This window comes from Zea mays, chromosome 6, assembly GCF_902167145.1.
Source record: "Zea mays cultivar B73 chromosome 6, Zm-B73-REFERENCE-NAM-5.0, whole genome shotgun sequence".
Lineage (NCBI taxonomy): Eukaryota > Viridiplantae > Streptophyta > Magnoliopsida > Poales > Poaceae > Zea > Zea mays.
The window spans coordinates 60,943,118-60,957,968 of NC_050101.1; the positions used below are offsets into that span (position 1 = coordinate 60,943,118).

At 44.6% G+C, this 14,851-nt stretch overlaps 1 long non-coding RNA gene across 1 annotated transcript; it reads left to right on the forward strand.

The window, feature by feature from the left end:
* The first annotated feature begins 12,301 nt into the window (after positions 1-12,301).
* Positions 12,302-13,211, forward strand: LOC103629344 (uncharacterized). Its single transcript, XR_554313.4, has 2 exons — positions 12,302-12,752; positions 12,825-13,211. It is a non-coding gene; the product is annotated as an uncharacterized lncRNA (long non-coding RNA).
* Positions 13,212-14,851: the final 1,640 nt, after the last annotated feature.

The following is a 14,851-nucleotide window of genomic DNA, read 5'->3' on the forward strand; positions in this document are numbered from 1 at the left end:
CCATCATCATAATCAAAAGGGAAAACAATGTATCATAGATAATCTCATCATGTTCATTGATTAATGTGAAGCGCTAGCATAAAGCTAAACCAAAATAACCCAACCGAAATAGGTAAACAAGGACAAGATAAATAAAAGCTAGTCAATCCTTAGGTATAAACTGTGTAAATGCGGGGAGTGAATTATAAGAATGAGTAGGACATAGATGTGTCAAGGGACACTTGCCTTCACCAACCAGCTGCTGCTCAGGGTCTTCACTTGCAATTCCTTCGGGCTCCGCCAACTGACTGTTATCTATACGAGTTCAAACATGCATTCCACACATTTAATACAAAAGAACAGTACACCATACAATAGAATGTTATAAATAAACAGACACTCGGCGCAGGGCTCACACCTACGACTAAGCGAGAAAGAGAGAGTAACGGTCGATGTTACTATCGAAGAGCGATCACGTCATACGATTATAAATTAAAATACTCGTTTAAATAGAATAGTATTAATTTAGCCATCACGTTTAGCATAGAGTAAAGTCATGTTCCATGTTTAATTATTATGAACAGATAAAGGTAAATTAAAAGAATTGTCGCGCGGCGAAACGCGCGACACAACACTTAAATTGAATTAAGAATTAAACGACTTATCGTGCGACAGAGCGCGCAACGAGACACTTGCATTAATTATAAAGAGACGTTAGGCGTCGCGCGACGAAACACATGACAGCATACGTCATCTAAACTGAATTTAAAACGAAACGTCGCGCGACTGGACGCGCTACGCCACACATTAAATAATCTGAAATTAAGACGAATCATCGTGCGACGAAGCGCGCGACACAGCTCATTAATAAAGATAAATTTAAAATGAATCGTCGTACGATGAAGCGCGTGATGCAGCACATTCATTAAACTAAATTCAAAACTAATTAAACTGAAAATCGATCGCCGCGTGCACTGGGGCTGCGTGCGTGGGAACGCGTTGCGCGTGCCGGGGCGCGCGAGGCCGCGCCGAGGACACGCGAGACCACGCGAGTCATGCCGGGGGCGTGCAGCCGTGCCGGGGACAGGGCGGGCGCCGCCGGGGAGGGGCCGAACAGGGGCCTCGCGCGGGAGCGCCGCCAGGGGGCCGCAAGGGGCGCGTGCGGGGGCCATGCAGGGGCGCCACCAGGGGGCGCGCGGGGAGGGCGGGGCAGGGGGCCGCGAGGGGCGCCGCCGGGGCCACGAGGGAGCGCCGCCGGGGGGCCACACAGGGGCGCGCGGGGGCCGCGGGGGGAGAGCGCGCCGGAGGGCGCGGGGAGCGCCGCCGGGGGGCGCGGGGAGCGCCGCCGGGGGCCGCAGGGGCCGCGAGGGGAGCGCGCCGAGGGCCGTGGGGGGGGAAGAAGAAGGGGAGGGGGAGGAGAAGAGAGAGAGGGAGAGGGAGAGCTCACCTCAGGGTCCAAATTCGGCGATCACCGTCTCCAAAACCTAGGGCACCATGGAGAGAGAGAGAGAGGTGGAGGAGAGGAGGTTGCTGCGTGGGAAAATCAAATGAGAGAAAGGGAGGGGGGCGCGGGCCAGAGCGGGACGGCTGGGCCAGACTGGGTCGGGCTAGGTCGCGTCGCGGGGCAAAAACCCACGACACGCACAACCACCGATCAGAATCCGATTCGTGAAACGAGACTAAGAAAAACACGCGATTAAACACGACATCAGACAAGAAATATGCCTCGGCATGATTACACCCATGACAACTTAGGTTTTTGTTCACACGCAATACGGACACCAGTCGCTATACTGCTTTGAAATTGGGAAGAAGGAACGAAACGAAAGAGAAGAGAGAGTAACGCCTGAATTTGATGAGTATTAAAGAAGAAAAAATTCTACCCCCAAATTCAGGGCGTTATAGCTTTGTCCCTTAAATTAGGGTGTGACGGATACGGAAATTGCTCACTGGATCAAAGGCATTCGCCATGGATCAGTATGCCACAGTGGGTAGGCCTGGTCATCTGCTCGACCACCAATAAAATGTCATGACTGTTCGGTTCATCCTCCGTGTCGCGTAACTATTGTTGGTAGGGGAGGTAGTGTGTCAGGCCATCGACTGCCATGACTAAGGTGAGCCTCGCAACCGTGGGAAGTGTTAGCGTTGTATGTCCGGTGCTGGAGGTTAGTGATGAAGGGGATTGTCCATCCTTGATCGGACGGTGGAGTATAGAGCATGGGGTGTCATTTTTGGTTGTATTCGGGGACCATTGATCCAAGAAGACACGTGCTAGATTAAATTAGGCGATCTTAAAATCTGAACCGTACACCACTAATCTGATGGCCACGATGGCGTACTAGTTCAGGCGTTGGAGTGGCGGACGCGGGACAAAATTCTAGATGTAGTAACACCATGAGAAACAAATCACTATACTAGATCATTAGTTTCATGATAATTATATGAAGGTTAAGTGATAATAGGCCGAGGTAGGGAGGGCAGGTGACGATGCAGCGATGTCAGCAATTGGCAGCCATTGCCGCGTTCCGATGGTGCGGTGGAACCCAGTGATATAGCGAGGGCAGATAGCGTTGTGGTGCTTGCCCATCTGTCGGTGCGGATTAGGAGGAAAAGTAGTGGCACTACGGACAGGATCCCTACAAGACGATAGTTCAAGTGACGAGGAGGTAAGGTGGCACTGGCAGCGGACGGGTTATGTCATCGAACGGATCATTTGATGATCGATGGAGCGAGCAAGTCATGAGTGGGCTAGCGCTAGGGGCGGGAATAGAACGGTTTGGATAGGGAGTGGGCTCAGCAGTAGAGCTACGAGTAAAAGTTAGATCAAAAACTAATTTTCATTAAATTTAGCCTGACGTAGTATATAAAAGTTTGTTTATTTTGTTGTATATCTAACTCTAGGTATTAGAGTTTATCAAAATTGAGGTGGGACCATGGCCCCCATTGCCCACCCCACCCCTTGTGCCTGCCCCTGCCCTATATACTACTATGCTGCCACATCAGCAATCTCACTTTCTCTATATCTTCACCCTCTACAACAATTCTCTCTAAATTCTCACTCTATACCCCACTAAAACAATAAAATACCATTTTCCATACCTATTCAATATCTTTTACTAATTTTTCCTCTACTAAAAACATTGGCGCGCGCGTGAAACGAGGGAAGGGGGCTGCACACTGTTCCCCTTTATCTGGCGTTTTTTTGGTGCATACCGCTACAACTAGTCACGATTTAGCATACTTCGTTGAAGGCTTTACCGGGCCACTATAACCGTCACATGCGGCGGAGGGGACACCGGTTGGATGTGTTGAAGACAGTCTATGCTATCTTCAGCAGATCCCCTACTCTATCCTTTATCTTATTCCATATTTTAAACTCTACTCTTTAAACGGTGTTAAATAGTATCACTTACAGTTTCACGTCTCCTATTTTACACTATCCGCTGAAGACTGTCTAAGAGATTGAGAGAGATGGTGTAATACCCAGTTTGTAAACAATATGAAGAGAGTAGATCTCATTATATGTTTTTGCCCCATACTCATTATAACATGGTAATAACCATATATAAAGGGAACAAATAATTGATGACACCTAAAATAAACTATGCATCATGTTGGATTTATTTGTTTGCCCATTTAGAAACATATTAATGTCCAAATTGGAATGTTAACCTAAGTTACAATTTAGGAAAATTGAAAATAACCTAGAAAGGGAAAGAGAAAATGCTACATAATATAATAAATAAATAAATTATTTCCATATGGGTATGTTTAAATTGAATATTTATTCTGAGGACAGATTTTCCACAAACTTTGAATTTAACTTGGAATTGAAATTTTGAATTTGGAAAGAAAGAAAAGAAAAAGAAATAGAAATAGAAAAAGGAAAGCAAATTCAGCCGCATGGGCCGAATTACAGGCGACCGGCCAACCTAACCACTCATACGCGCAGCCCAGCTAACCGATTGGCGCCGACACGTAGGGCCCACCGGTCAGCCGCACGCTCGCGCTCGCTTCCCACCCTTTCATTGGTATGTGGGCCCGCGTGCCAGCTTTAGTACGTGTGCTCGCCGTCGCTGACTTGTGGGGCCCGTGCGTCAGTGCGCTCCCCTTCTCCGCAACGACTCGCGCGAGGATCGCCGCCATCGTCGGAAATCATGGGCTCCCTCCTCCTATCCTGAACCGAGACCCCAGGGGATAAGTAGGAACACCCCCCTGTGCCCCTTTCCTCCCCTCAACTACAATCTTGCGCGGGCGAACACCGAAACCAAATCGCCACCGCTAGCGCCATGTCCAGGGCGGTGAAAGCACGCCACCATCGACCGCGTGCTACGCTGTAGCCGTGACCTGGAGATACCGCCCAAAAGGTTCGCCTTGTTGTGCCGCGCGTGCGCGACCACCTCGGGAGGGCGGAAACCAGCCGTTCGTTCCTCAATTGCTCGCCGACGTCGAGGAACCCTGGGCTTTCCGCCGTGTGCCGTGGTCGGGTCGTCTGAGTGCATAATCCGTGGTATGGCCACGACCTTGTTACCCACCACTTTCCCCTCTCCGTTTTGCGCATAATCGCGTAGGGTTTAGAGCTCGCCAGCGCTCGTGCGGGATTCACCATCAATGGTGCCGCCGTTGTGGGTGCTCTCCATCATCGGCAGTGTGTCGGGGGGGAAGAAGACCCTTCCGCCGTGGATCAATGGATGAACGGTTGTGATTAGAAGGTTCGCATACCCTTTCATGGTCAGATCTGTGCCGTCCGATTCAAATCGTGTGTATGGGGGGCAATCTTAGCACTTTAACTCCCAGGCCGTTGATCTCAGATCCTGTGGTCATAAAAGGGTATCGGTTCACATGATGGCTGACTTTGACCCTAGGGGTCCGATGTAGATCTAGCGGCTCACAACAGAAAATACCTCTTTGGCCCAACCACTTTACTAAAGAGACCCTGGATTTATTAGCATTTAACCTGTAGTCCACCTCGGGTTAACCTGAGTCTTAGAACTTTTAATGATGTAGCCCCTGTATTCTTTAGTAATTTTTCGCACAGTCTAGGGAACAAAGAAAACAGATAAAATAATATAGAAAATTGATTTTGGATATAAAAATAATTACAGAAACTCATTTAATTTATAGAAAATTCATTTTTAATTCTTTTTAATCCATTTCATTGGCATTGTTTGTATTAATATTGTTTATCACCTGGTAACTATGTTTAGCCATGAAACATAGATTAAAATTACTCACCTGATTCATTCTATACTAAGCACTTAATAACTTCAGAAAATCATAACTCGATAATCGTAACTCCGAATTTAGTGATTCTTGTTCCTACGATCTTGTTACGATGCGTAGAATATTATCATGCATTCTGTTTTTTTGTTTGATGTGATGTTAATTTTTTTATAATATGCTTGGTTGTATTGTTGCGAATAGACGAGCAAGCCACTGAGGACCCAGGTGTTCAGCAGGTGGAGACTGCTGAGCAGGAGCTCGTTGAAGGCAAGTTGTGCCCTTGATCACTTCTATTTACCCAATAATGTTCCTTTTAATCCTTATGATCTGCATAGGTTAATTTTGATGGGACCTAATAGGTTACCCTAGTTTGATTATCTTTATACCTTGTTTACCACTGAACTTTTGGGTAGTACCTGCTATTGCTTTATGTGGTTTTGGGTATAGAGATACACATTATTCATGATCAGGCTTTTATTATCAATTTGTTATTTACTGTTCATGATAAGGTTATATTGTTAATTGGAACATGGAGAACTACCCGGGAAAACAGTGCTACCACAAGGGTAGTATGGGACACCCTTAACTGACTAATTAGGAAAACTAGTTGATGACTACCTTACCCGAAAGGGGCAAATTCAGTAGGAGAGTGGTCAGTGTAGGGAGGTCTTTGGGTTGATTTTGCTGCGATGGCGGTCAGGCGATGGATCCCTGCATTGGAGTTTCCTAGAAACTATAGCGGGTTTTCTGAAGCTAGTGGAATTTTGTAAAGGCCTCTTACCGTTATCCTGCCTCGCTTCCTTGGTAGAGGTGTATGGGAAGTCGTGATCCCTTGGTAAATGGGTAACATGACTTGTGGGTAAAGATGTGCAACCTCTGCAGAGTGTAAAACTGGTATATCAACCTTGATCACGTTCATGAGCGGCTCGGACCCTCACATGAGTAATTTATGGAATTAAATTCAATTTGTCATTTGCATCACATTGTGGTTTATTATTAATTTGATCTATTTATTACTTTAGTTTGGTATTTACTTACATTTAGTAACTGCTAATAAAACTAGACCACTTATTAAAAGCCATGCTCAGCTTTAACCATTATTTGTTGATCAACCTTACACTTCACATGAGCTCCCACCTTTGGTGAGTTCATGCACATTATTCCCCACAACTTGTTGAGCTATGATCTTTTGTGAGCTCACTCTTGCGATATATAAACCCCTCACAGGTGAAGAGCAGGTGGTCCAAGAGGAGCCCTATAATGAGAAGTACGAGTTGATCTATGTGGTGTCTCCTAGTCACCTTGAGGGCGCCAAGGAATAATATTTAGTTCGTATTATTGTTTTCATTCATTTTTGTAAGACTTCCGCTATTTAATAATGATACTTGTGACATTTATCTCTATACACTTTGTCATTATATGTGATGTTCTTTGTTGGCGCACATATGAGACGCACCCGGCTTTATCCCTTAAATCCGGGTGTGACAGAAGTGGTATCAGAGAAAATGTTGACTGTAGGACGAAACCTAGATAGACCTGGACAAAATCCTTACCTACTTACCTTACTCTGATCTTTTCTATACTTTTCTTGATCCTGTCTCACCTTTTGCTGTTCTACTCTGATTACTCTTACCTTTTCTATTCTAAGACAAGGAGGATTTCATACTTTGGAATCCTACATCCATGACCCTCTAAAGAGATAGGAACCTAAGACAAAATTAAAATTATTTTCTCTAATTGAAGTAATTGGATGTTTGTTCTGATGGTAAGTGCTTGATCTGCTTCTTTGATTGATTGAATTAGTATAGCAGGGCATCCTAGCATGTACCACCATAAGGTAATGAATTAGAAGTAGTAGGTGACACACTAATCTACTTAGCTAATAAAACCCCCAAAAGATTCTGCCTCGCAATTACTCGCCTTATCTATAATTCTATCTTACCATGTATTTCTAACCCAGATGGTCAATACCAGAAAAGGAGGCGGAATCGATCTACCTGCCAACCCCCACAATAGGAGGATTGTTAGACAACATCAAACAGAGATGAATCCTCCAAATCCACCACCGGCCAGGACAGATCTAGTGATTGAAGGTCAGATGCAGATGCTGCAACATATGGAGAATACTATGACGGATATGCAAGCTCAGATGCGACAGGAACATCAAGAGATGTGCCAGGAGAGGCAAGATATGCGGGAGGAAATGAGGCAAGAGAGAATGTTGCAACAACAACAACCCCCAATGGCTCCACCACCACCACCAGTTCCACCCCGGGACAAGTACCGAGAGTTCATAAGCCACAAGCCTCCTACATTCGCCAGCTCTCCAGATCCATTACATGCTGATGATTGGTTAAAATCAGTGGAGAAGATGCTGAATATCGCCCAATGCTCTAACCGGGAGAAGGTGCTTTATGCTTCTGGTCGTCTTACTGGACCCACTGCTGATTGGTGGGATTCTTACACTGCTGCCCATGATGCTGCCAATACTATAACCTGGGTAGAATTCACTACACAGTTTAGAAACTACCACATTCCTGCTGGACTGATGAAGATAAAGAAGAAAGAGTTTCTATCACTGAAGCAAGGCACTATGTCAGTCAGTGAGTACCGTGACAAATTTATTCAGCTATCACGGTATGCTCCAGATGAAGTGGCAGATGATGAAAGAAAGTAGGAGCACTTAATGGAGGGACTTAATGGACCACTTCAATATTCACTAGTTGCTCACACTTTTCCGTCATTCCAGAGGCTCCCAGACAAGGCTCTAGCTATTGAACACAAGCGTGTTCAACTAGGGGAAATGAACAGGAAGGCCATTACCCAGAGGCAGGGGAGCAGCAGCATTCGTCTTCGCCATATTCTGCCCCAGCGTACACTAGCTCATCCAGGAGGAGGACTGCGCCCTGCTCAGTATGCACCACAGGGGACTCCACAGATTCCACACACTCGTCAGGCTGCCCCACACTGGAACCCCGACGAGACCTGCAGGACAGAGTACCGACACCACATGCTTCAAGTGTGGTCAGGTTGGGCACTATGCAAATGCTTGTCCGATGAGGAATCCTAACACACCCGCTCAGAAACAAGCAACAGACTCTAACACTTGGCAAGGGATTCAGCATTGCCAGAGTTAACCAAGTCAGTGCCGAAGCTACTGCTGATGGAGCTGACATCGCTATTGGTATGTTTTACATTAATTCAATTCCTGCAGCCATATTATTTGATTCTAGAGCTACGCATTCGTTTATTTCTGCTCACTATGCCACCACAAATGAATTACCACTTCAAACTATGCAAAAACCACTGATAGTAATTACCCTTAAAGGGCCTGTTGAAGCAAACTATATGACACATAGATTAACACTGACAATCATGGGAAGGGAATTCTGGTCTACACCTATAGCATTAGAAGAAAGCAATATAGATCTGATACTCGATATGTCCTAGTTAAGGAAAAGCAAAGGCAGTTATACACTGTGCTAAGTGAACCGTAGAACTCACTAGCTCAAAAGGAGAAATGTTTGAAGTCAAGATTACCATAACCGCCTCTACCAGACCCGCCATATATGTAGTGGATGGAAAATTTGTGGATAGAAACATCCATGTGGTTAGAGACTTTCCAGATGTCTTTCCTAAAGAGTTACCCGGAATGCCACCAGATAGGGAAGTTTAATTTGTGATTGATCTCTTACCTGGAACCGCTCCTATTTCAAAAATAACATAAAGGATGTCAGTGGAAGAATTAAAAGAACTTAAGAAATAATTAACGGAGTTACAAGAAGCAGGGTACATTCGTCCGAGTTCCTCACCTTGGGGAGCACCGGTTCTGTTCGTACAGAAGAAAGATGGTCCACAAAGGATGTGTGTGGACTATAGATCACTTAATGATGTCACCATTAATAACAAGTACCCTTTACCCCATATTGAAGACTTATTTGATCAGATGAGAGGTGCTAGGGTGTTCTCTAAGATTGACCACAGATCGGGTTATCACCAAATGAAGATTAGGCCATCTGATATTCCCAAGACGGCTTTCTCTACCCGATATGGTCTATATGAGTTCACAATCATGTCGTTTGACTTAACTAATGCACCAGCCTACTTCATGAATCTGATGAACAAGGTGTTCATGGAGTATCTTGATAGATTCGTCGTGGTATTCATCGACGATATTCTTATTTATTCCAAGAATGATAGTGATCATGAGGAACATCTACGGATGGTGCTACAAAAGCTACAGGATAATCAACTCTATGCCAAATTTAGAAAGTGTGAGTTTTAGCTTGATGAAGTACCATTCCTTAGACATATCATCTCTAAAGGTGGAATCGCAGTGGATCCAGCTAAAGTCACGGAGATAGTGGGTTGGAAAATACCAAAAACAGTCACTGAGGTTCGGAGTTTCCTGGGACTCGCAGGTTATTACCTGCGTTTTATTAAGGGGCTCTCCAAGATCGCGAAGCCTATGACCTCACTATTAGAGAAGGGGAAAGAGTTTAAGTGGACTCATGAATGCCAAGAGAGTTTCAATCAATTGAGGTTTAAGTTGATGTCACCCCCAGTGTTGATTATGCCAGATCTGCAGAAGGGATTTAACATATATTTTGATGCGAGCTGTGAGGGCTTGGGATGTTTGCTTATGCAAGAAGGACATGTCATCGCCTACGCGTCTCGCTAGTTGTAGAAACATGAGTTGAACTACCCCACCCATGACTTAGAACTGGCAGCCGTAGTGCATGCTCTCAAGATTTGGAGTCATTATATTATGGGGACTAAGTGTCAAGTATACACTGATCATAAGAGCTTAAAGTATATCTTCACTCAGAAGGATCTCAACCTTAGGCAACGCCGTTGGTTGGAGCTCATCAAAGACTATGACTTGGAAATTCACTATCATCTAGGCAAGGCGAATCTGGTTGCAGATGCCTTGAGTCGGAAGGAACATGTTCATGCAGCTATTGTAGCCCAGTTACCCGATGAGTTAGCAGAAGACTTTGAGAAGCTCAATCTGGGGATAGTTGCTCATACTGAAGGAATTACCATAGAAGTAGAACCTACCTTAGAACAAGAAATACAAAAGGGTCAGATCGGTAATGTCAAAATTCAAGAGATCAAAGATCTGATAACAGAAGGTAGAGGACCAGACTTCACGGAAGATGATCAAGGCACGATCTGGTTCAAGAACAGGATTTGTGTCCCTGAGATTGATAGCCTTCGTGAAACCATATTGAGGGAAGCATATGACTCAGCCTACTCCATTCATCCTAGCAGTACCAAGATGTATCAAGATCTGAAATAAAAGTATTGGTGGTATGGCCTGAAAAGGGATGTTACATCACATGTGGCAGTGTGTGATGTTTGCTAGAGGGTAAAAGCCGAGCATCAGAGACCTGCTGGATTACTTCACCCACTGAAGGTACCCGAGTGGAAGTGGGAAGAAATTGGTATGGACTTCATTTTGGTCTACCCCGCACTCTTGCATGGTATGACTCTATTTGGGTGATTGTGGACAGACTAACAAAAGTGGCTCACTTTATTCCTGTGAGGACTAATTACACGGGAGCCAAGCTAGCAGAGTTGTATATGGCTCAGATAGTTTGTCTACATGGAGAGTCTAAGAAGATCGTGTCGGACCGAGGATCTCAATTTACTTCTCGGTTTTGGCAGAAGTTGCAAGAGTGCTTGGACACACTGTTGAATTTCAGCTCGGCCTACCATCCTCAAACTGATGGGCAGACCGAGAGAACCAACCAAGTACTAGAAGATATGTTAAGAGCCTATGCTCTTAAACATGGTGACAGTTGGGATAAGAGTTTGCCCTATGCGGAGTTCTCTTACAATAATAGTTATAAGGTCAGTTTGAAGATGTCCCGTTTGAGGCTTTATATGGTAGAAAATGCAGGACTCCTTTGTATTAGGATCAAACTGGTGAAAAAGGTTCTTTGGGCCAGAAATGATTCAAGAGGCAAGAGAACAAGTACGGTTGATAAGGGAGAACTTGAGAACTGCACAGTCGAGACAGAAGAGCTATGTGAATACCCGGAGAAGATTGTTAGAGTTTAAGGAGGGTGATCACGTGTATCTAAAGGTGTCACCGATCCGAGGTATGAGGAGGTTTAAAGTTAAAGGGGAGTTGTCCCCTCGCTTTATTGGGCCCTTCTTGATCCTGAAGAGAGTGGAAGAAGTTGCCTATCAACTGGAATTACCCGACCATCTTGCGGATGTACATGATGTCTTCCATGTATCCCAGTTGAAGACGTGTCTTAGGGTACCCGAGGAGCAGCTACCTATGGAGGAACTACGTGTTCAGAATGATTTGACTTATACTGAGTATCCTATCAAGATCCTTGATACCTTGACTCGTGTCACGAGGAGTAAAGTGATCAAAATGTGTAAAGTGCAATGGAGTAACCATGGTGAAGATGAGGCTACTTGGGAAAGAGAAGAAGAGCTGCGAGTAGATTTTTCCCACCTCTTCCCTAGTTCCTCTTAATCTCAAGGACGAGATTCTTTTTAAGGGGGTAGGATTTGTAATACCCAGTTTGTAAACAATATGAAGAGAGTAGATCTCATTATATGTTTTTGCCCCATACCCATTATAACATGGTAATAACCATATATTAAGGGAACAAATAATTGATGACACCTAAAATAAATTATGCATCATGTTGTATTTATTTGTTTGTGCATTTAGAAACATATTAATGTTCAAATTGGAAAGTTAACCTAAGTTACAATTTAGGAAAATTGAAAATAACCTAGAAAGGGAAAGAGAAAATGCTACATAATATAATAAATAAATTCTTTCCATATGGGTATGTGTAAATTGAATATTTATTCTGAGGATCAATTTGCCACAAAATTTGAATTTAACTTGGAATTGAAGTTTTGAATTTGGAAAGAAAGAAAAGACAAAGAAATAGAAAAAAAGTAAAGAAAATTCAGCCGCGTGGGCCGAATTCCAGGCGATCGGCCCACCTAACCACTCATACGCGCAGCCCAGCTAACCGATTGGGGCCGACATGTAGGGCCCACCGGTCAGCCGCATGCTCGCACTCGCTCCTCACCCTTTCACTGGTATGCGGGCCCGTGTGCTAGCCTCAGTACGTGTGCTCGCCGTCGCTGCCTTATAGGGCCCGTGCGTCAGTGCGCTCTCCTTCTCCGCAACGACTCACGCGAGGATCGCCGCCATCGTCGGAAATCGTGGGCGGCCTCCTCCCATCCCGAACCGAGACCCTAGGTGATAAGTAGGAACACCCCCTGCGTCCCTTTCCTCCCCTGAACTAACCTCTTGCGCGGGCGAACACCGAAACCAAATCGCCAGTCGTGTCTAGGGCGGTCAAAGCACGCCACCGTCGACCGCGTGCTACGCTGTAGCCATGACCTGGGGATACCGCCCAGGAGGTTCGCCTTGTTGTGTCGCGCGTGCGCGACCACCTTGGGAGGGCGGAAACCAGCCGTTCGTTCCTCAATTGCTCGCCGACGCCAAGGATCCCTGGGCTTTCCGTCGTGCGTCGTGGTCGGGTCGTCTGAGTGCATAATCCGCGGTATAGCCACCACCTTGTTACCCGCCACTTTCCCCTCTCCGCTTTCCGCATAATCACGTGGCGCTCGTGCAGGATTCACCGTCAATGGCGCCGCCGTGGTGGGTGTTCTCCGTCACCGACGGTGTGTCAGGGAGAGAAGACCCTTCCGCCGTGGATCAATGGATGAACGATTGTGATTAGAAGGCCCGCGTACCCTTTCGTGGTCAGATCTATGTCGTCTGATTCAAATCATGTGTATGGGGGGCAATCTTAGTACTTTAAACTCCAGGGCCGTTGATCTCAGATCCTGCGGTCATAAAAGGGTACCGGTTCACACGATGGCTGATTTGATCTTGGCGGTCCGATGTAGATCGATCGGCTCACAGCAGAAAATACCCCTTCGCCCTAACCACTTTACTAAAGAGACCCTGTATTTATTCGCATTTAACCCGCAGTCCACCTCGGGTTAACCTGAGTCTTAGAACTTTTTATGATGTAGCCCCTGTATTCTTTAGTAATTTTGCGCGCAGTCCAGGGAACAAAGAAAATAGATAAAATAATATAGAAAATTGATTTTGGATATAAAAATAATTGCAGAAACTCGTTTAATTCATAGAAAATTCATTTTTAATCCATTCTACTGACATTAATTTTGTATTAATATTGTTTATCATGTGGTAACTCTATTTATCCATGAAACATAGATTAAAATTACTCACCTGATTCATTCTATACTAAACACTTAATAACTTCAGAAAATCATAACTCGATAACCATAACTCTGAATTTAGTGATTCTTGTTCCTACTATCTCGTTATGATGTGTAGAATATTATCATGCATTCTGTTTTGCAGTTTGGTGTGATGTTAATTTCTGCTATACTATGCTTGTTTGTATTGCTGCGAGTAGACGAGCAAGCCACCGAGGACCCAGGTGTTCAGCAGGTGGAGACTGCTGAGTAGGAGCTCGTTGAAGACAAGTTGTGCCCTTGATCACTTCTATTTACCCAATAATGTTCCTTTTAATCAGTATGATCTGTACAGATAAATTTTGATGGTACCCAATAGGTTACCCTAGTTTGATTATCTTTACACCTTGTTTACCACTGAACTTTTGGGTAGTACCTGCTATTGCTTTATGTGATTTTGGGTATGGAGATACACATTATTCATGATCAGACTTTTATTATCACTTTGTTATTTACTATTCATGATAATATCATATTGTTAATTAGAACATAGAGAACCACCCGGGAAAATAGTGCTACTACAAGGGTGGTATGGGACGTCCTTGGCTAACTAATTACGAAAGGTAGTGGATGACTACCTTACCCGAAAGGGGCAAGGGCAGTAGGGGAGTGGTCAGTGTAGGGAGGTCCTTAGGTTGATTTTGCTGCGATGACGGTCAGGCGAGGGATCCCTGCATTGGAGCTTCCTAGAAACTGTAGCGGGTTTCCTTGGTAGAGGTATATGGGAAGTCGCGATCCCTTGGCAAATGAGTAACATGATTTGTGGGTAAAGATGCGTAACCTCTGCAGAGTGTAAAACTGGTATATCAGCCGTACTCACGGTCATGAGCGGCTCGGACCCTCACATGAGTAATTTATAGAATTAAATTCAATTTGTCATATGCATCACATTGTGGTTTAATATTAATTTGATCTATTTATTACTCTGGTTTGATATTTACTTACATTTAGTAACTGCTAATAAAACTCGACCACTTATTAAAATTCATGCTCAGTTTTAACCATTATTTGTTGATCAGCCTTACAATTCACATGAGCTCACACCTTTGGTGAGTTCATGCACGTTATTCCTCACAACTTGTTGAGCTATAATTTTTTTGAGCTCACTCTTGGGATATATAAACCCCTCACAGGTGAAGAGCAGATGGTCCAAGAGGAGCCCTATAATAAGGAGTACGAGTTGATTTAGGTGGCGTCTTCCAGTCAGCTTAGGGCGTCAAAGAATAATATTTAGTTCGTATTATTGTTATCATTTATTTTTGTAAGACTTCCGCTGTGTAATAATGATACTTGTGATATTTATCTATATACACTTTGTTATTATATGTGATGTTTTCTTTGACGCACCGGGTGTGACAGGTGGGCGTGTCGG